This window comes from Lithobates pipiens, unplaced genomic scaffold (genome assembly GCF_037356315.1).
Source record: "Lithobates pipiens isolate NorthernLeopardFrog02 unplaced genomic scaffold, aLitPip1_a1.2 Scaffold_19, whole genome shotgun sequence".
Lineage (NCBI taxonomy): Eukaryota > Metazoa > Chordata > Amphibia > Anura > Ranidae > Lithobates > Lithobates pipiens.
In genome coordinates, this window is record NW_027507764.1 from 417,314,021 (window position 1) to 417,337,432 (window position 23,412).

A 23,412-nucleotide genomic window follows, 5' to 3' on the forward strand; every position below is an offset into this window, starting at 1 on the left:
ATCTTATACTTAAGCGGTGAGCAATTAGATCTTTTCTTTCTACCCATGACCTGGCGCCCTTACTGAGATCTAAGGAGACGTGAGAGAAGTTTATGGTCCGTGTTAACCCTTTTGATACCCACTTGCATGACCACCTGTTTGCACAGGGGTCCATGCCATAAGGTGAGAGTGATTAGTTAGACCGGAGGTGGAGGGATTGTCACGCTACTGTGTAAAACAAAAAAAACTTACATCAGTGCTATAGTTTGAATTTAAAACATATTTGTGTGAACTGTGAAGTTAAGTCATGGATTGTGGAAACTAACTAGTGTCGGGTGATTGTATATAGTGTATACCACATTTACCACTGACTAATGCAGAGTTGCAATGGAAGGAGATCAGCTAAAAGTAGTTGGATCTGTATGAACGTTATAATTAATCAAAATTAGTCGATAAATCGATTAAAAAAATATATTAATCGAACACAAAAATAGCCCACTTCCAGATTCCGATAAGCTCTTGTCCTTGCCCGCAGACCCCCACAACCACCAGGCAAGGGTTGTGGGCATGAGGCCCTTCTCCCCATGAACATGGGGACAAGGTTCTTTGGGGGGCTACCCCAAAGCACCCTCCCCATGTTGAGGGCATTTGGCCTGGTACGGTTCAGGGGGGCGCTCTCTTGTCCTCACCTCTTTTCCTGTGGCCTGCCAGGTTGCGTGCTCGGATAAGGGTCTGGTATGGATTTTTAGGGGGACCCCACACCATTTAAAAAAAAATGGGTGTGGGGTTCCCCTTAAAATCCATACCAGACCTGAAGGGCCTGGTATGGAATTTGGGGGGACTTTTTATTTTTCATCTCTTTTTATTTTTCATGTTCGTGTCCCATAGACTAACGATGTTCATGTGTTTGAATGAATTTTTTTCCTTTTCGCATGTTCTGCTGTGAACCAAAGGGGGGGGGGGGGGTTCGGCTCATCCCTAGTGATGGTACAGAGCTGGAATGTCCTTACATGAAAAGAAATAGCGACTGGGAACCTGCCATTATGGTACAAAACATTCTGCAATATCACAGAATTGGGCAAAATCCACCGGACGGAAAGGCAGGAGTTGTAAAGCCAGCAATTTGGATCAGCTGGAATTTATACGCTGGGCATGTGGGTGGCAGGGAATGTATTTTTTGCTTTCAATATTTTTTATTGAAATAACCAAAAAAGAATTACAGAATAAGACATTGCATCAGGAATGAACACCAAAAACATCAAAAAAGGACATTACAATTTGGATTAACCTTACTAACAAGGGAAGAAAGCATGTGCCAATGGAGTGACTAGAAGACCAGTTATATATATCAAAGTTAATGGATCAGAAGTCAAGTGAAAGGAGTGTATTTTTTTTTTCTCTGCAGCAGCTGGGTGAGAGAAATTTGCACGCTCTACTCTACAGCTGGTGGTGTGCTGCTGGCAGACATGTTGCAAGGACCTGTAACTCCCTTTGCTAGACAAAATACAGCAGTGAGATCAGCTGCACATGTACTAAAACGGCCCACACAGGTTAATTGTGGCAAGTGGAGATAAAAGCTCCAAAATCTGATGGAATATTGTGGCTGCTCTTTACTCTTCCATGGTGCCTGCCTCTGGAGGACATTCTGCCTCATTGGAGTTGTTTCTTCCCCTCACTCTGCTCCTCTGGGCTATCAGGCACCAAAGTTGCATCAGTGACCTCATCATCAGCATCCCCTCCATCCTCATCATCACTGGTAGTGATGGACGAACTTCCGACGGGACGTTTCGCGAACGCGAAACGCGAACGGACACAAACGTTCGCGAAAACGACCGTTCGCCGCGGGCTCCATTGACTTCAATGGGAGGCGAATTTCGCAAACCTTTAGGTCGAATTTGCGGCCACGGGGTAATTATTAGGGGGTAGCACGTAGTCCCACCACCTGGACAATAGCATAATACATGTATGAGGTGAATTTGGGATCGATAACTACAAGCATTTTTTTTTTATTTGGGAAATTGTTCTGACAATTCAGGACTATGGAGCTAATGAAGGCAATGGAGGAGAGGGAAGGTCAGGGACCAGGGTAGGCAAACAAGAGGGTGCAGGAGATACAGAGCACTGACAGCAGCACCGTAATACAGAGCACTGACATCAGCACCGTGACATACAGCGCTGACAGCAGCTCCGTGACATACAGCGCTGACAGCAGCTCCGTGACATACAGCGCTGACAGCAGCTCCGTGACATACAGCGCTGACAGCAGCTCCGTGACATACAGCGCTGACAGCAGCTCCGTGACATACAGCGCTGACAGCAGCACCGTGACATACAGCGCTGACAGCAGCTCCGTGACATACAGCGCTGACAGCAGCTCCGTGACATACAGCGCTGACAGCAGCTCCGTGACATACAGCGCTGACAGCAGCTCCGTGACATACAGCGCTGACAGCAGCTCCGTGACATACAGCGCTGACAGCAGCTCCGTGACATACAGCGCTGACAGCAGCTCCGTGACATACAGCGCTGACAGCAGCTCCGTGACATACAGCGCTGACAGCAGCTCCGTGACATACAGCGCTGACAGCAGCTCCGTGACATACAGCGCTGACAGCAGCACCGTAAGCAGCCCCAGGAGGAAGTCAGCACAGCACAGGGATGGTGTGATCCCCTCATAATAAGAACCCCCAGGAGGAAGTCAGCACAGCACAGGGATGGTGGGAGCCCCTCATAATAAGAACACCCAGGAGGAAGTCAGCACAGCACAGGGATGGTGGGAACCCCTCATAATAAGCAGCCCCAGTAGAAATATGACACCGCTCAACCTCTTCAAAGAGGAGGGTAGGGGCATATAGTACGGTGTGCTTTTTTGGGTCAGGGAAGTGAGCCAAATGAATTAAGAAGGTCTGTGTGCTTGATTCCAAAAATTGTTTATAGACATATACATGGTCTACTGATCACATGTGTTGAATTCCTCCGAGATCCATGCCTCATTCATTTTTAGAAATGTGAGGTAGTTAACACTGTGGTGAGCTAGGCGAGTACGCTTATCGGTCACAATCCCCCCTGCTGCGCTGAACGTCCTTTCGGACAGGACACTGGATGAGGGGCAAGCCAACAGTTCGATTGCAAATTGGGCAAGCTCTGGCCAGAGGTCAAGCCTGCCCACCCAGTAGTCTAGGGGTTCATCACTCCTCAGAGCGTCCACATCGGCCGTTAACCCAATGTAGTCGGACACCTGACGGTCTAGGCGTTCCCTGATGCTGGATCCGGATGACACCTGTCGATGGGTCGGCTGAAAGAATGACCTCATATCCGAAGTCACCAACACATCTTCAAACCGGCCTCTTCTTGCAGGCGCTGTTGGATTGGTACCCGCAAATCCTTCTCTGGGAGTGGGAATTGCTCCTCTGCCAGCGCACGCAAAAGCAGAATGCAGCATTTCTCGAAGCAAGGCCTGGAAGTGCTGCATTCTGACAGCCCTCTGCGACGGCGGTAACATTTCCGCCATTTTGTGTTTGTACCGGGGGTCTAAGTACGTTGCCACCCAGTACTGGTCCTTGACCCTCATGCTTTTTATACGGGGGTCCCTATTAAAACACTGGAGCATGAAGGCCCCCATTTGCACTAAAGTGGAAGCGGTGTGGTGGCCTGGCTCCTGCTCATCATCCAGGATAATGTCGTCCTCTTCATTCTCCTCTCCCCATCCTCGCACAACAGGGATCCCAGAAAGGTTTAAAGCATGCTCTTCTTGCTCCTGCTCATCCGCCCCGGCACCATCCTCCTCTGACTCCTCATCAGACTCCTGTTGTTGACTTGTCTCAGATAGAGTAGCCCCCCCTGGGAATTCATCCAGCATTGCGACTTCCTCATCTTCCCGCTCCTGCTCCTCCACAGCCTGATCAATGACACGACGCAATGCACGCTCCAGAAAGAAGGCATAAGGTACCATGTCACTGATGGCGCCATGGCTGCGACTGACCAGTTTGGTGATCTCCTCAAATGGCCGCAGAAGTCTGCATGTGTCGCGCATGAGCAGCCACTGGCGCGGTGAAAAAAAACCCAGCTCCCCAGAACCGTTTCTTTCGCAGAGTTCATACAGGTAGACGTTAACTGCACGTTTCTGCTGGAGCAGCCTATCAAGCATATAGAAGGTTGAGTTCCATCGCGTCGGGCAATCGCAAATAAGACGTCTGACCGGCAGATGGTGTCGCCGCTGAATGTCAGCAAGGCGAGCCATGGCCGTGTAAGATCTTCTGAAATGGGCCGAGATTTTCCTTGCCTGCCGCAAGATGTCCTGGACCCCAGGGTATTTGACAAGGAATCGCTGCACGACCAAGTTTAAGACGTGTGCCATGCACGGCACGTGCGTGATTTTGCCCTGTTTCAATGCGCTAAGCAGATTGGCACCGTTGTCACACACCACTTTACCAACTGTCAAATTGAGCGGTGTTAGCCACTCATCTGCCTGTGAACGCAAAGCTGAAAGGAGTGCCGGGCCAGTGTGGCTCTTTGCTTCCAGGCACAACAGACGCAGCACGGCATGGCAACGTCTCACCTGGCATGTGGAATAGGTTCTGGGGAGCTTGGGCGGTGCAGTGGAAGAGACGCTAGCAGCGGAAAAGGAGGAGGCAGCTGAGGAGGAGAGGGAGGAGGATGGAGTAGGAGGAGGAGAAGAAGAGTCAGGCCTGCATGCAATCCGTGGCGGTAAAACCAAATCTACACGGGTGCCACGGGTTACATGCTTGACGGCCGTCAGAAGGTTCACCCAGTGGGCAGTAAAACTGATATACCTTCCCTGCCCGTGTTTGCTAGACCACGTGTCTGTGGTCAGATGTATCTTGGCACCGACACTGTGTGCCAGAGATACATTCACTTGCCGCTGAACATGGCCATATAGCTCTGGGATGCCCTTCTCTGAGAAATACTTCCTTCCTGGGACCTTCCATTGTGGTGTTCCAATGGCCACAAATTTGCGAAAGGCCTCCGAGTCCACCAGTTTATATGGCAGTAGTTGGCGGGCTATGAGTTCTGACAAGCCAGCCGCCAACCGTTGGGCAAGAGGGTTATCCGGCGTCATCATTTTTTTACGCTCAAACATTAGGCCCACGGAAGCCTGCCTTTTTGCAGAAAAATGTGAGCTTGGCGTGATGGAAGGTGGAGTGGAGGACAATTGTGAGGAGAGAGGAGAAGGAGAAGTAGAAGACGAGGCTGGACGGTGAGAGCCTGCAGTGTGGCTTTGTGTGTTCCGTTGCTCCCACTGGGCTCGGTGATGGCTGCTCATGTGCCTTCTTAAGGCGGTCGTCCCTAGGTGAGTATTGGGCTTACCGCGACTAACGCGTTGACTGCAAAGATTGCAGATGGCAACGCTATTGTCAGCAGCGGACACGTTAAAAAAAGCCCACACTGCGGAGCCATGTGCCGGTGTCCTGGGAGCGCCAGATGTGACCGTACATGGTCGATGACTCGCTCCTGATACATTTGCAGTCTGCTTTGTCCCTGCTGTGCAATGTAAGTCATTGCTGCTTCTCCTCCCTATCTGCTGGTCCATATCTCCCTCTGAACTCCCCTCCTCTTCCTCTCTTGTGGGCACCCACGTGACATCACTAGACACGTCATCATCAACGTCACCTTCCCCACCGCTATAAGTAGAGTAGGCAGCAACACCGGGGACCAACCTCCTCCTTGGGCTGATCTGGGTACTGGCGTCAGACTGCTGAGTAGCGCTTGTTGCTACCTCCTCTTCCTGATCCAATACCAAGAGTGGCTGCGCATCAGAAATGTCCTCTTGATATGGATCGGAAAATAATTCCAGTGACTCAAGCGGAAGGTATGTGGTGGTGGTGGTGGTGGTCGTGTTGTTGGTGGTAGTGTCTTTGGGGGTGCACATAGCAGAGAGTGAAGAAGAGGGTGCAGATCGAGAGGATGAGGAGGGTGCAGAAGAGTAAGGCTGAGCGAGCCACTCAACCAAGTCTGGTGCATCCTTTAAAGTAATTGAACGCACCTTCTGCAACTTCCCACTTTGGCTCAAGCCTGTTGCTCCTGCCCTACCCCTACCACCCCTGCGGAAGGGCCTGCCTCTTCCTCTGCATGTCATTTTTTAAATGACCCTGTGACAAAACTCTTAGTCCCTATACCGCTGAAGGACTGCTGCAGTATAGGTGAGCGGTCAGCAGTGGTGCACGTCAACCCTATCTATTGTGGACCTATAGCGGTCCTTACAGAACAGCAGACTGTACCGCACTCAAGCCTATGTACCGTAGCACCCTATACCAAGTTACCAGTCCTTATAAGAACTTTTGTGGACCAAGCAGGTTGTGTATTAGTGTTTAGCAGACTGTACGTCAGTCCCTATACCGCTGAAGGACTGCTGCAGTATAGGGCAGCGGTCAGCAGTGGTGCACGTCAACCCTATCTATTGTGGACCGATAGCGGTCCTTACAGAACAGCAGACTGTACCGCACTCAAGCCTATGTACCGTAGCACCCTATACCAAGTTACCAGTCCTTATAAGAACTTTTGTGGACCAAGCAGGTTGTGTATTAGTGTTTAGCAGACTGTACGTCAGTCCCTATACCGCTGAAGGACTGCTGCAGTATAGGGCAGCGGTCAGCAGTGGTGCACGTCAACCCTATCTATTGTGGACCGATAGCGGTCCTTACAGAACAGCAGACTGTACCGCACTCAAGCCTATGTACCGTAGCACCCTATACCAAGTTACCAGTCCTTATAAGAACTTTTGTGGAACAAGCAGGTTGTGTGTTAGTGATTAGCAGACTGTACGTCAGTCCCTATACCAATGAAGGACTGCTGCAGTATAGGGCAGCGGTCAGCAGTAGTGCACGGCAACCCTATGTATTGTGGACCGATAGCGGTCCTTACAGAACAGCAGACTGTACTGCACTCAGGCCTATGTACCGTAGCACCCTATACCAAGTTACCAGTCCTTATAAGAACTTTTGTGGACCAAGCAGGTTGTGTGTTAGTGTTTAGCAGACTGTGCGTCAGTCCCTATACCGCTGAAGGACTGCTGCAGTATAGGGCAGCGGTCAGCAGTAGTGCACGGCAACCCTATGTATTGTGGACCGATAGCGGTCCTTACAGAACAGCAGACTGTACTGCACTCAGGCCTATGTACCGTAGCACCCTATACCAAGTTACCAGTCCTTATAAGAACTTTTGTGGACCAAGCAGGTTGTGTGTTAGTGATTAGCAGACTGTACGTCAGTCCCTATACCAATGAAGGACTGCTGCAGTATAGGGCAGCGGTCAGCAGTAGTGCACGGCAACCCTATGTATTGTGGACCGATAGCGGTCCTTACAGAACAGCAGACTGTACCGCACCCAAGCCTATGTACCGTAGCACCCTAGACAGACCAAGTTACCAGTCCTGATAAAGAGCTTTGTGGAACAAGTGAGTTGTGAATGATTAGCAGACTGCAGCAGAAGGGCAGCAGTCAAGTATAATATTCTTTCTATATTTGGAAGAAAGAATATTATACGTGTACAAGCCTATTACCGTACCACTGATACCAGTCCTGAAAAGAACCTTTGTGGAACTAATAGTAACAGCAAGTCTTTAAAATTATCCTCACTGCCTGACACACTGCTTCCTGCCTGTCCCTATACAAATTGGCAAAAAAGAGTAGGCTGGAACGATTAGCTGGAACAGCTCTTTTGTGGACCTGATAGTAACAGCTAATGATGATGATGATGATGATGATGAAGAAAGACTAATCTGGCTGAGCTGTCCCTAAAATAGCAGCATACAGCGCTCTGTCCCTTTATCTAAACTGACAAAAGAAACTCAGGCTGCTGACCTAACACCTATACCAGTCCTGAAAAGAACTTTTGTGTACCAAATAGCTAGCGTTTTCTCTGTCCCTACTCCACACAGGATCCTTTCCCTACAGTGACAGAAGAAAGAATGTAAAATGGCCACCGGATCGGGTGTATTTATAGGTTAGGGGGAATGTCCAAGTGTCCATGAGCTGTCATGTCTCAATTGGTTGTCCTGTAACACATGATAAACGTGTCACGAAAGGTTAAAGTTCTTGTATACATTAAACACGTAAGTCCGCCGGGGCGAACGACGGAAAAAGGCGTTCGAACCCGCGGACGGCGAAAGTCGGAAATTCGCCGCGAAACGACCGCCGGGCGAACCGTTCGGCCATCACTAATCACTGGAGCCACCTTGGCAATACGCTGCTGCTGGGGAAACATGACTGTCAATTTATATAAACAAAAAGGGGGGAATTTTGGGACTTTAAATGAAGCACAATTCAGTACCTCCATCCCGGTAATTGATACGCACAAAAAAAGGGGAAATTTGGGACTTTAAATTAAGCACTTGGATAGTGAAAGAAAAAATATTTTTTTAAGCCATGTTTATTTGTTTTATTCACTGTTCAATAAAAAAACTACTCATTATAAATAAATCCAATTCATAGTATGTATAGACATTAATACAATAAAAACATGATATATAACATAATATATAGTATCCACATATAACTACACATGACAGTAATAAATAAATTAATTGAGTAATGTGGCAGAATAGTGCCCATGATAGCATATCCGACATCGACAAATATATGCACATGGTGAATATGCATCCAATAGATATAAAACAAAATTCGATTTGTAATAAATAATCAAGGACTTGTAAGTGAGTGGTCAAGAACTTATAAGTGTGGTTTCGTATACAGTGTAGCTAGGACATCACATTAAAAAGCTTGACACGTTTCGTGGGTGTCTCCCCACTCATCAGGAGCTGATGCTACCACAAAGTTCCTATAAAATAAAATAAAAATTATATGAATAATGTACTGACCAATGGATAGAAATAAATTCATGAGAATATAATATGAATAGGTAGTTTGGCCAGAATGGACTCACCAGTCCGGGCGACAAGTGCAGCGCACAGCGGTGGGCGCTGGGCGGGCCAGGGACACACTCCCTCCACGGGAACTGAGGCGGCAGACGGATGGATGCGATATCCGGCACAGAAAGAATGCACCAGTATAAGAAGGTGTGCCAAATGGTGGAGGGTGTGGTGATTGTAGAAACCAAAATATCTGAGAACAGATTGACAATTATAAGTATACACAAAAATGGTGTTTATGCTAAGAAAAATGAATGTGAAAATAATCTACAACAAAAACCTAAAAGAGTGATGAACACAAAACAGTGTGATGCTGTGTGGTGAGTATGTAGGAATAACTGACATCTTAATAAAGAATGAGTGTGAGAGAGTGACTTAGATATGTGTATGAGAGTATGAGTGCGTGAATGTATAAAAGTGTGGGAATAAGACCCCATTCACACCTGAGCGTTTTGTAGCTTGACGCCTGAAGCTACAAAATGCTGGAGGGGAAAAAATCCATTATTCTCAATGGAGATGGTTCACATCTCCACTCCAAGTCGCCTGAAGCCCTACGCCTGAAGCTCAAACAAGTTCCGGACCCTTTTTTGTCACGTGAATCGGGCTGATTTGGGCGTTTTTCTTCTTTTAATATTGGTGACCTTTTGCCCTGCACAAATTCGCGGCAAATCGCGGTAAAAAACGTGTTAAAAAAACGCAGCGAATCGCGGTAAAAAACGCCGCAAATCGTGGTAAAAAACGCCGCAAAAAACGCTTGAAAAGCTACGCTCAGGTGTGAATGCAGCCTCAGAGGTGGGGTGTGTGTTGGTGGTAATAGGCAAGAAGGAATGACCAATTTACCCATAAGCTAGGAATATGTAAGTAAGAATAAGAAAGAAGGAAAATAAGGAAAGTAAGAAAGTTATGCACCTGGATATCGCTCCTGGAACAACAACCAGCAGACCAAACAGCTGGTGAGTACAGACCCCATGCAGAGACTAGCCTAGCAAGCAGCTAGCTCCAAATGGGGTTTAAATATGCCGCCAACGCCATGTGCGTGAGACAGAGGGGGAGGGGCTGCGCCCAACCCTGGTCATCAACCAGCGACAGGTGCTAAATTAATTTATTTATTACTGTCATGTGTAGTTATATGTGGATACTATATATTATGTTATATATCATGTTTTTATTGTATTAATGTCTATACATACTATGAATTGGATTTATTTATAATGAGTAGTTTTTTTATTGAACAGTGAATAAAACAAATAAACATGGCTTAAAAAAATATTTTTTCTTTCACTATCCAAGTGCTTCATTTAAAGTCCCAAATTTCCCCTTTTTTGTGCGTATGACTGTCAATTTGTTCTTTATCAGTGTTCTCACTTTCTGTAGGCTCATGTTAGTCCCTTCCTCTACCTCAGAACCAACATCAGAATCATGTAATGTCTGTGCATCCTCAAGAAGCAAGTGGCTGACGCTGTGTTCAAATAATTCAGCTGACTCCTCCATGTATGATGCTGGGGCTGTGGGGAGAGTAGCTGTGGACAAGGAGGCAGAATAAGCCGCTCTGGCAGCTGCAGTGGACTGCACACTAGTGCCAGCTTGGGTCATATAGGATTAGGAGGATGAGGATGCTTTAGTAAACCAGTCCACCACCTCCTCTACATGCTGTGGCTGGATAGTACAGGCAATGTCACTAAACAGAGGCAAAGGTGCACTACCTGAGGACAGACCACATACACCTTTGTCTGTGGAAACAGAAGCTGATGACCATCTTATAGAGGCAAGGGAACGCCTGTCTCTCCTTGAGATCATTGGGGTACACATTACCCAAATTTTATAGATACTGGGCAATTTGTAATTGGATACACTTTATTCAATGAAAAGTGGTGTTTGGTGCAATTTAAATTGAGAACTGATGCTGACAGAAAGGTAAAAACTATAAAAAAATGAAAAATGGGGACCACCAGCATTGCAGTCATAAAAACTGTGTCTGACACTTAAAAAAAAAAGGTGGCAGGGAGGGGACAAAAAACAAAACAGCCAGCATCCAAAAAACAAAGGATATACAGCACAGTATATAGCATTAAATGTTATGTAATGCTGTGTTAAACACTGAACTACACTAATACTAACACTAAACTAACACTACACTCAGAGTAATAATAAGTGAATACACAAAATTCTAGCAGCAAAATGAGCCCTGCTTCCAGCCTTATTCCTACTCCAACACACTACAACAGATTTCTGTGGGAAGTTACCTTTTATAGTGTGGGGTGGGACTATGAGCACTGAGGCGTGATTGGAGAATGTAATCATCACTTTGTCCAATCATGGCTCTGACAGTGCTAAATAGTGAAGCCTTGCACCTGACCAGCAGTCAGGTGCAATGATTCATCCAATTATGGCCCTAGAATGCACCGTGAAGAGAGCAGTGTATTATGGGGCACTTGGCGGGTGTACATACAGCTGAACTACCTGCAAATTTGGATGTGCATGGGATGTCCGGGCAAAGTTCAGGCTGTACTTTTGCTTGGCTCAAACTGTTCATCCATCTCTTCTAATCAACTGAAATGAGTAGCCTAGAGCATCTCTCCATGCTGTAGCAGTAAATCCTGACTCCATGCTAGAAGGAGAATGTCATCCAGGTAATGGTGGACACTTATGCCTTTCTCTCTTAATAGTGCTACCATAGGTTATCCCCCCCCCCTCCCCCATGGAGGTCTTTGATTTCTGCAACTTTAGGCGAGTTCCTTTCCAATTATGTCTGAAATCTTTTCCTGGCTCATAGGACCTTGCTTCCATCTAACTCTTCAGCAGGTTATGGCACATCAGACTGCCTTTCTGTGACGTGTGCTTCCTTTTTGTAGGAATGAGAATGGACCTGCTGCCTATCTCTCCAGCAGGTTACGCCACAACAGACTGCCTCTCTGTGAATGTTGTTTCCTGTCCGTAAGAATTAGTATGGACTTTCTGCCTATAACTTTTTAAATGGCTGCATCCAGCTTGCTGCCAAAGAGGTTTACTCCGTCAATGGGAATTTTGCACTAATTGAACATTGATGCCGAATTGGCTGTCTATGGCTTTAGCCATAATGCCCGAAGCTCCATCACAGATGAATATTTAGCTCTCGCAGAGCATTATTATGTCAACTGACACTTCTGCCACAAAGTCACCTGTGCATTTTAACTCTTGCAAAGCCACCACTATCTTCTCTCAGTCACTTTGTTTCAGGTCAAGGGCGTCTTTAAAAGTGACCTCCATGGGAGCAGAAAGCAAAGGGTTAATCTTTGGTACTTTTAGAGGATAAAGTTTTGAGATCCTACTGGTAAGGCATAACACTTTCTCAGGCTATTGCCATTCATCTTTGATGAGCTCCCTGAGCTCTTCAACATATGGAAAAAATTCAGGTTCCTTCTTCAGGTTTGGAAAGTACTTCCTTACTTTATGAGGGGGTTCTTAGCCCTCTTCCCATGTAATTGCTTCCTTCACCGAATAAGCAAATTGGTCCACTGAAGCAAAATCAAAGTCAACCCCTCCTTGGGGTTCCTCATTGTCGGATGAGATGTCAGCCTCAACTTTGGGTAGCTGACACCCACTGGGAGTAGGAGATCTTAAGCCGCGTACACACGGGGTGGACTGTCTGGCCAACTTAGTCCGTCAGACAATCCGACGGACAGTCCGTCATACTTTCGAATGAACGGACCACACACACCACTTTTTTAGCAGACTAATACGGCGTACTAAGTCCGCCATACTATCCGCCCTACTTTTGAAATGAACGGACTCACCCACACACGCGGAGGAAAGTCCGCTCATTTCAAGCGCGTCTCCAGGTAGGCGGGGCCCGCGAAGGAGACGTCGCTGGCCCCGCCGCCTGGTATGGACTTAAAGGGGAACCCCAACGCCGAAAAAAATCGGCGTGGGGGTCCCCCCCAAGTCCACAACAGACCCTTGTCCGAGCACGCTACCAGGCCGGCCAGGAAAGGGGGGCGAGCGAGCGCCCCCCCTCCTGAGCCGTACCAGGCCGCGTGCCCTCAACATGGGCCCCCCCACCCCAAAGCACCTTGTCCCCATGTTGATGAGGACAAGGGCCTCTTCCCGACAACCCTGGCCGTTGGTTGTCGGGGTCTGCGGGTGGGGGGCTTATCGGAATCCGGGAGCCCCCTTTAATAAGGGGGCCCCCGGATACCGGCCCCCCACCCTATGTGAATGAGTATGGGGTACAATGTACCCCTACCCATTCACCTGTAAAATAAAAGTACAAAAAAAACACAACACACGAGATAAAATACTTTATTGCACAGCTCCGGGGGTCTTCCGTCTTCGGGGGTCTTCTCGCCAGACTCCTCCGCTATCTTCTTGTAGCTCTTTTGCTAGTGGAGGAGTCCGGCTTTCTTCCTCGCCGCCGGCCTCTTCTCCCGACTTCGGGGGTCTTGTCCCCCTCTTCGGTTCTTCTGCCGCCATCGCCGCCGCCTTCCGTTCTTCTTCTTCTTCTTCTTCTTCTTCTTCTTCTCCAGGAGATGTTGCCTCGACGATCTCTCCGGCCGGAATGCCAGGGACGCACTGCGCGGCCACTTATATAGGGACAATGGGGCGGTGTCACATGGCTTTATGTCACATGGGTTGGTGTCACATGGTGACCCCGCCCCCTTACGATGTCATAGTCCCCATGTGACATCAACCCATGTGACCAACCCATGTGACATAAAGCCATGTGACACCGCCCCATTGTCCCTATATAAGTGGCCGCGCAGTGCGTCCCTGGCATTCCGGCCGGAGAGATCGTCGAGGCAACATCTCCTGGAGAAGAAGAAGAAGAAGAAGAAGAAGAACGGAAGGCGGCGGCGACGGCGGCGACAGAAGACCGGGCCACCGCCTTTAAAAGAGCTATAAGAAGGCGCGGTGGCCCGGCAGAAGAACCGAAGAGGGGGACAAGACCCCCGAAGTCGGGAGAAGAGGCCGGCGGCGAGGAAGAAAGTCGGACTCCTCCACTAGCAAAAGAGCTACAAGAAGATAGCGGAGGAGTCCGGCGAGAAGACCCCGAAGACGGAAGACCCCCGGAGCTGTGCAATAAAGTATTTTATCTCGTGTGTTGTGTTTTTTTTGTACTTTTATTTTACAGGTGAATGGGTAGGGGTACATTGTACCCCATACTCATTCACATAGGGTGGGGGGCCGGTATCCGGGGGCCCCCTTATTAAAGGGGGCTCCCGGATTCCGATAAGCCCCCCGCCCGCAGACCCCGACAACCAACGGCCAGGGTTGTCGGGAAGAGGCCCTTGTCCTCATCAACATGGGGACAAGGTGCCGCGCGGCCCCCCCTTCCCCAAGGCACCCCCCCATGTTGAGGGCACGCGGCCTGGTATGGCTCAGGAGGGGGGGCGCTCGCTCGCCCCCCTTTCCTGGCCGGCCGGGTAGCGTGCTCGGACAAGGGTCTGTTGTGGACTTGGGGGGACCCCCACGCCGATTTTTTTCGGCGCTGGGGTTCCCCTTTAAGTCCATACCAGGCAGCGGGGCCAGCGACGTCTCCTTCGCGGGCCCCGCCTACCTGGATACCCGCTCGAAATGAGCGGACTTTTCTCCGGGCTGGAAAAGTCCGCTCATTTCAAAAGTACGGCGGACTGGCACACACACGGGCGGATTGTCCGCCGAAATGCGAGTCCGACGGACAGTATTACGGAAATTCCGAAATACTTAGTCCGCCAGACTGCACGCTGAAAAAGTCCGCTGAAGCCCACACACGAGCGGACTGTCCGCTGAAATGTGTTTCGGCGGACTAAGTAGGCCAGACAGTCCGCCCGTGTGTACGCGGCTTTAGCATCACAGTATGTAGCCGCAGGTAAATTGAGGTACAAAACCATTGACCGGAAACCAAACAGTGGCTTTAAATAACTTTAAAACCAGTGCCATCACCACCAGAATTGATGTAACCTGCTCGCACATGTGCAGAAGTAGATTGCAGTGGCTGGCACTATCTTGGAAACTGAAAAGCTTCCCATTTCTGACATCACTTCTTGCTGCACATGCGCAGAAGAGAGTTTGGCATCCAGGAACCATCTTGAGGGAAAAGATAGTCAGTGCACTTCAGACAGCAGAAAAAAGCCAAAAGATCCGGATAGACATATGTGGTTCGTTTCATTCCAAATGAATATTCTGACAAATTTTATTTATTCTGAGATTTGAATATATCTGAATATCCGAATTACAATTTAAACAAATTTTACCGAATGCACTGAATAACGTAACAAAATTTGTCAGAATTTCAGGAATTCTAACTGAAATTCAAATAGAATTTTATATTGAACTCCAGTCGAATTCTAACTACACATAATGCTGAAATCAAAGACTGTGGGGGGTGGGGGGGGGATTTACTAAGATTGGAGAGTGCAAAATCTGGGTCAGTTCTGCATAGAAACCAATCAGCTTCCAGGTTTAAGGCTGCATTCACACATACGCGTTTTCAGCTCATAAAATGCCCATAAAACCCCTTTAAAATGCCTGAAAAATGCCCAGCAAGCAAAATACCATTCATTTCAACCACATCTCAGCATTTTGTCACCTGAAGCAAAATGCCTGAAAAATGCCCTAAGCTCAAAAAAAGAACATGAGCTTTCTTTGGGGCAGATTACAGGCGTTTTTCTGGCTTTTAGATTGGTGACCTGAATAAAATCGTGGCAACACCGTGGTAAAAACGCAGCACAAGCACAGTAAAGTCGTGGTAAAAATGTGGAAAAAAACGCGCAACTTTGAAATGCTCAGGTGTAAATGCACCTTATTGTCAAAGCTCAATTGAACAAGTTGAAGTTAGAAGCTGATTGGCTACCATGTACAGCTGCACCAATAACATTTTGCAAACAGGTAATTTTTCTGCTTCATTGATGTACGCTAATGAGGCTGCACCGATGGGCACTGATAGGCTGTGACACTGGTGGGCAGTGATAGGCGGCACTGGTGGACACTAAGAGGCGGCACTGGTGGGCACTGGGAGGCAGCACTGGTGGGCACTGCGAGGTGGCACTGAGGGGTGGCACTGAAGGGTGGCACTGACGTGCACTGAGGGGCGGCACTGAAGGGCATTAATAGGTGGCACTAAAGGTCACTAAAAGGTGGCACTGATAGCTGGCACTGATGGGCACTAATAGGTGGCAGTGATGGGCACTGATCGGTGGCAGTGATGGACAGTGATGGGCATTGGTGGGTGACACTGATAGGCAAAACTGATAGGTAGCACTGAGGAGTCATTGATTGGCACCACTGGTGGGCATTGATAGGTGACACTCCGTTGATTGCCTTTTTTTCTCCTCACGCTGACAGCGTGAGGAGGAAAAAAAGATTGCTGATCTTCTGTTTACATCATGTGATCAGCTGTCATTGGCTGACAGATGATCACATAGTAAGGGGCTGGGATTGGTCCCTTACTCTGATTTGTGATCACCCGAGTCTCATTGACAGGGGTTGCGTGTGGTGTGTGCAAAGGGGAGGATGTCTATTGATTTCCTCCCGGCAACGTAGGTCCGGACTGTAGCTGTTATTCGGCTATAGCACGGATGGAAATAGGTTAAAGCTTGCACTCCACAAAATTCTTTTGAGACCCACAGAGTCGGAGTCCCACCATGAGAATTCATTTAGAGGCTGTACACGTGTGCAGGAGAGGCTGAACCTTGCTGTGGTGACAAGTAGTAAGGGATACCTCATGACTCCAGTCTCGACCGGGTATGGGAAAAAAAGGAGAATGCCGGCGGGCTGGATCCTGCAAAGCTTTAAAGGTTAACAGTCCTATCAGATTGAGTGGCTGGGCCACAACCCAATGTATGCTGCCATGATGCACCAGGAAAAACATTTTTCTTCAAAGTTTTTTGTCTTTTTCATTTATATAGCAAAAAAAAAAAAACAAGTGGTGATTAAATACCACCAAAAGAAAGCTCTAACTGTCTAAAAAATTATGATACAATTTAATTTGTGTATGTGTAGAATGTGTAACTATTGTTCAAAATGAGAAAGCGCTGAAAACTGAAAAATGGCCTGGGTCGGAAGGGGATCAAAGTGCTGTGTATTGAAATAGTTAAGAAAGGTCTGTGAAATGTGCTGCCATGCCAGAGAGGAATGTAAAAGAATTTATAATATGGTAGCCCCCACAGAGGCAAGGAGTCATTTAGAGATCCAATTTCATGATTTTTAAACATCAGGGCAAGAAACCTCAGCTGCTCAATGTTTTGATGCTATGTTAACAAATAAACATACAAATATACAATTAATGGTGTAAATACATGTATTAGTAGAGGGTTTGCAAGAAGTGCATTCTGACCATTCTTGTTTTACAAAATGAGGGCTGACACTAAAAAAGCTAAAACTTTTGAACACAATAGGGTTGATTACTAAAAGGGTAGAGCATATTCACTCTGTGGAGTTTTCACTTTGAGGGCAGTTTTAAGTTAGCTGAGTAAATGTGGTGTGGTGAAAAATCATTTTAGAAAGACGTGCAAGTATAATAAAAAAAAATAGGATTTTTGCACCAGATTAGATGACTGAAGTCAGCACTGCTTTACCTAATTCACTAAGCTACATGAAAATTCTCTTGCAAAGTAAACATGCTCTGTTCCTTTAATAAATCAACTTAAATCAGTTAGTACACAGATTTCATTGCAATTTTCAGGAGAGGGGAGAGTCTAATGCCCTGTACACACGGTCGGAATTTCCGACGGATCCTGTTGTCGGAAAATACGATCGTGTGTGGGCTCCATTGTACTTTTTCCGTCGCAATTTCCGACACACAAAGTTTGAGAGCTGGATCTAAAATTTTCCAAGAACAAAATCCAATCGTTTAAATTCAGATCTTGTGTAGACAATTCAATTCCGACAGACAAAGTGCCACGCATGCTCAGAATAAACTAAGAGACGAAAGCTATTGGCTACTGGTCCGTTTTATAGTCCTGACATATGTGTTCTATGTCACCTCATTCAGAACGATCGGATTTTCCGACAACTTTGTCTGACCATGTGTATGCAAGACAAGTTTGGCACAAAATTCATCAGAAAAAAATCAGACTGATTTTGTGGTCGGAACGTCCGCGTGTATGGGGCAAAAGTCTTGATAATCCAAAAGGAGAAAGAAGCTGCTGAGACATCATGAAAATTACACTAGTCTTATTTCACATACTAATCTGCATTGGAAATAAAGAACAGGAATTGTGTAAGTAGCTAGTGAAGAACATACTCAAAAAACACTGGTTTATTGTTTTCACATAACAGAGGATGAGCATACTGTAACTTCAAGCTTCCCAGCTGGTGTTCAAAGTGTGAAAATGAAAACTGAGTAATTCTGGAATTTTGTGTTACAAAAGTGTGAATAGAAATAATTTAGATAAATTCTTTTTTATCACATTATGTGTGAATGAAGGGAAAAAAGATTCTAAATTGTCAAACTTGCCAATGACATAAAACTCTGGCGGTGAGTCATGGAGTAAAAATATGCTACATGAACCTGTTTTTAGAACAGTGCTAACGAATGCTGTGTCATTATGGAGACTTAAAATTTACGTTTACAGCGCCTTTTATGGAAATAGTGACTAATATAGCAATAAATACAACAAACTTTCATCATTAATCAAGTTTGTAAGCTAACATCAAAATATTATTTCAGTTTCATTTTGATTAGAAGAGAGGATAATAGCATTTTATTTTGTAATATTGTTGACATTTCTAGACATAATTTCAGAAACCATGATAATCTGATGAATGTTTTCTGACAAGATTGCACAAGTTGTGATTATAGTATGAATGTTTTGTGAGGTATAATAATATACCAAAGACTTAAAATATAGCCATGATTGTAAAACTGTGATTAATTGCAGTAAAATCATTAATTACCACATTTAAAATACTAGCCTTTATCTTCATAATCCTCTTAAATTACAACCATAAAATATACCCTATGCTTAATAATTGTTAATTTAACCCCCTAGATTTGGCTGATTCCTAAAACATTTACAAGAAGAGAATACTACCATGTCAAAATAATGCTGATAACACATCACTATATTGCACATTAATACATTATGCTGAAACAAATTGAAAAAATAGAAGAAAAATAGGAAAATTTGAATAAAATGTTATACCTATAAAATCCATACCTACAACCAAACATTTGTTTTAACCATTTTTGTGCAACAAGCCGCTACCACTTGGAAATGCTTTGGATTGTGTTTAACCTTTCTCAAAATAAGTAAAAATGTAATCTAGAAAATTTAAAGTGCTTAGGACTAATGCCCTGTACACATGGTCAGAAATTCAGACGGAAAAGGTCCAATCGGATTATATTGTCAGAAAATCCGATTGTATGTGGGCTCTATCTGACTTTTTCCGACGGAAGAAAATTGAGAGCAGGATCTAAAATTTTCCAACAAAAAAATCAGAACGGACTTTTTCCGTTCGTTTGTAGAGAATTCCGATGGACAAAGTGCTACGCATGTTCAGATCAAATTCCGAGAACAAAGCTATTGGCTTCTAGCCTCTACGTAGTCCCGTCGTACGCAACGAACGTCACCACGTTTCAAACGATTGGATTCTCTGACAACTTTGTCTGACCGTGTGTATGCAACACAAGTTTGAGACAAAATCCGTCTGAAAAAATCCGACAGATTTTGTGGTCGGAATGTCCAACCGCGTGTACAAGGCATAACAGAATATATTTAATTCAAATTAGAATTTTATGTTTTAAGTTCTTCAACCACTGCATCCACACTCAAAAAAAAAAAAGATATAGAGATAAATAAATGTAACTTTTTTTTAAAAGGACCTTCTTTTCAGTCTGGCAGTATCAAGGGTCTCACCTCTTCTCCACTGGGGCAGTCCTTCATTGAGTCTACCTAAAGTAATATTGTGTGAGCAGGCCAGTAATACTCCAGGCTGAGTGGCGAATCTGTCTCAGATGGTGGGTCCTGGTTAAGAGGAAGTAGGTGAAATGATGCTAGCAATCATTCAACAAAAAGACTGGCAATCTTCAGGGGTGGAAATGAATTACTGTGGGGAAAGCTTCAGATTGAAGTTAATTGCAGCAAAGTATATTTATTTTTAATAATACTGACCTTTTGGTTTAAAAGTTCTACTTTTATTCTTGATTGTATGATTTCATTCTTGATGCATTTATGAAAGTGACCAATCTTTTGCTGTAATTGGTAAGTAGTACATCACTATAGTTGTAAGGTGATGGGATTCAGATAGTCTGATAATAAAATAAGATACTACTTCAAAGGGTATAAAGTAACCCTTTTTTCCGAAACTTCTTGTACTTCATAAATTGCAGACACACCAAAAAGAAACACTCAAATATATGTACTCCAGCGGCTACATTGAAATATTTCAAGCCCTCCTGAGACAAATGTTTAACATAAAATAGTAGAAGTAGTTAATTTCTGTATAAGTAAATCAACACACCACACTACTAGTAATATAAAGTGCAAAATGACAAAAATCACGAAATATTTATAATAAAAATAATGCACAAATTTTCACACAACTTTTACAAAATTAATTGTAAATACTCTAAAGCCTCGTACACGTGGTTCGATTGTTGGCCAACCGAGCGTCTGATTTTTGTCAAAAGGGCGTGTGCCAAGATCCTGTCTTGCATACTAATGGTATGCAAATTGTCGTTTGACAACACAAACATACTGATGTACTACGAGGAATTTCACCTTTTGAGCGCCACCCTTTGGGCCTCTTCTGCTAATTCCATGTTTGGTGCGCATTGATTCTGAGCATGCGTGTTTGTGCTTTTGACTTTTGTGTGATGGATTTTTATCACAAGATAAAGTTTGCAATATTAGTAGCAGGTCTTGCAACCACAGAGCAAGCCAAACATCCTAAAAGGTTCTGTGTCCTGATCAAAATATTACTTTCTTTTTCATAATAGTTTTTGTTAGGTTTTCAGTATAAAAAGGGAGCAAGATAAAAGGAAAATCTTTCCATATACAGTAAAGGATATATACGTGAACAAACTTTTCAAAGGTCAATGCAAAAAAAAAAAAAAAAGTTTTAAAAGACTTGCCAATTTAAGTGGTATTGCAAATAGGCAATCAGAAATACAAATTGCTTACATTACCTAATGAGTAGAATAAGTGAGGTTGACTTCCATTGATCGACTCAACATTGTTGTTTTCATTATGTGACACAGTTCCTTTGCATGGCATAAAAAATATTTTGAAAAAGGAAAAAGGTACAATATGTGAAGTATAGTGCAATGGGAGTATTCCTCTACACTAATAAGGATTAGTTAATTTGTAAAAAGAGGAAAAGGAGAGGCAAAAGTTGAAAGGTAAAATGTGCCTAAGAATAATAACAACTACATGTTTTAAAGATACCTACAGATACTTTTGATGTTTTTCTAAAGTTTCCAAAAGAAGAGTATACATTTAAACTTTGGATATACATTTAAACTTTATAATATTAAATCCACACGTGCCATTGGTTGATAAATAAAAACATGACATTTTAATAGATTTTCCCTGCAAGCTTTCTTTATTCTGTAAAGAACAGCTTGAGGAGTCAGTCTGTATTATTAGGCCACATTTTTGCGCATTTGCTTGTAAATAGCTGGTTGTTAAGGAGTGGGTAGCTGCAGCTGAATGAAAAAAAAACGGCATGGGGTTCCCCCCATAGTCTCCACTAAACCCTTATCCAAGCATGCAGCCTGGCAGGCCAGGAAAAGTGGTGATGAGCGAGCGCCCCCCCCCCCTCCTGAATCATACCAAGCCACATGCCCTCAACATGGGGGGTGGGTGCTTTGGGGCAGGGGGCTCTGAATTTTGGGGGGACCCACGCCGTTTTTTTTTTTTTACATTTTGGTCTGGGATTCCCCTTAAAATCCATATCCGACCCTCTTTTTAATTGCCGGCAATGTTTTTATTTGTTTCACTATCAGCTGAGAAGCCCTTTGACAGCTGATGATTCATCGGTTGTTAAGGAAGCTACGGTCGGCTTTCCATCTTTCACTGCGCCAAATGGGCGATGTTCAGGCTAAATTTTTGCTCTGCCCCACTCTAGCTGCCATACACACGGACCAAATGTCAGCTGGTTTAATAGAATGTTGCCTGACATTCAGCCCATGTGTGCTAAGCTTAAGACTTGACAATAAAACCTAGAAGCTGATTACTATGTGCAGCTGCACCAGATTCTCTGTGCACCATTTTTAGTAAATTCCGCCAAAAGCATGTTAACTATTTGTCCACATTCTCTCCAACAATATTGGGAGTTAGTTGGAGAAAAGGTTATATAGTCGAGCAGGAGTAAGGTACGATATTGACAGAATTTTATGAGAAATATAATATAATCCATCTTATATTCATTGAATCTTCATCGAGAAACTCTTCACCTTACTCCATTTAAATGCATTCACACCACCACCTTAAATGGAACTGTCTCTCACCAGACAATTGCACCTTTCTGTTTCAAGAAAAAGTAAACAGTGCTTTCTAGAACATCTGGAGGAATAATCCTCCAGTAGAATCTACTCTACTGACCTCAGTAGACTCTCTCAGGCCCAGTGTTCTCTGAATTCAGTACTGCTACTGTCTAAATTACCTTGAGCCCTGTGCTACAATTGACTCTCCTTACTGCTTCCTGCTTACTCTGTGTACTCATAGCTTCTTGAAATTCAGCGAGCTATGTCTGCACAACCTAGAAACTGTCCTGCAGAGAAACCCATCTCCCCTTAAATACCATCTTTCCTAAATACCAGGTTCTGCTTAAACTCTGCTGCTCTATCGCTCCTTCACTAAACACATACTTTGTGTCTTCAGCCTCAAGCATCCTCAAAGACCTCAATTGCTTCCGCTCCCAGTGAATATGGACCTTATGAACCCCGAACTAGAGCTAGCAGCCAAAAATATGGATTTAACGATGGTGGAGAAAATTGTTTACATAACACTCATACTGTGCTAGTTCCCATAAACCAGTCATTTATGATTATGGGTAGAAAAGTCTGGGTATAATGAAACCTGATAATTTTCATTGCTTAGTTAGCCTTTGAACCTAGCTTGACATAGAATGTTCTCTCTATCTCTGTATTTATTAGTCACATCACAATGGAATTAGGAGAGTGCCTGGGGGGTGGGGGGTGGCTGTGAACTTGTAGGGCCCTTTCAATAGTGAAGCTTTGTGAGAGATTGGGCTTACAGAGCTCACCAAGGAGCCAACATTCCAGTTATTTCTCTGGGTTGTTGCTCTCTACTTTCTCCCAAAGGCTGACTATTTATATGTATTATAACAAAGTCTTTTTTCAAGACCATCATTGTTCCCTTGATAGTTTTAATTTTATCCCTTAGGCCAGGGATAGGCAACCTCGGCCCTATAGCTATTTTGAAACTACAAGTCCCATGAGACATTGCAAGATCCTGACAATCACAGGCATGACTCCTAGAGGCAGAGGCAAGAATGGAATTTGTAGTTTCACTACAGCTGGAGTGCCGAGGTTGCCTACCCCTGCTTTAGACCAAGGCAAGTGGTGGCTAGGGGTTGCACTTTATCATCCAATTCTGCAATATGTCTTTCTATGGCTGACTTTC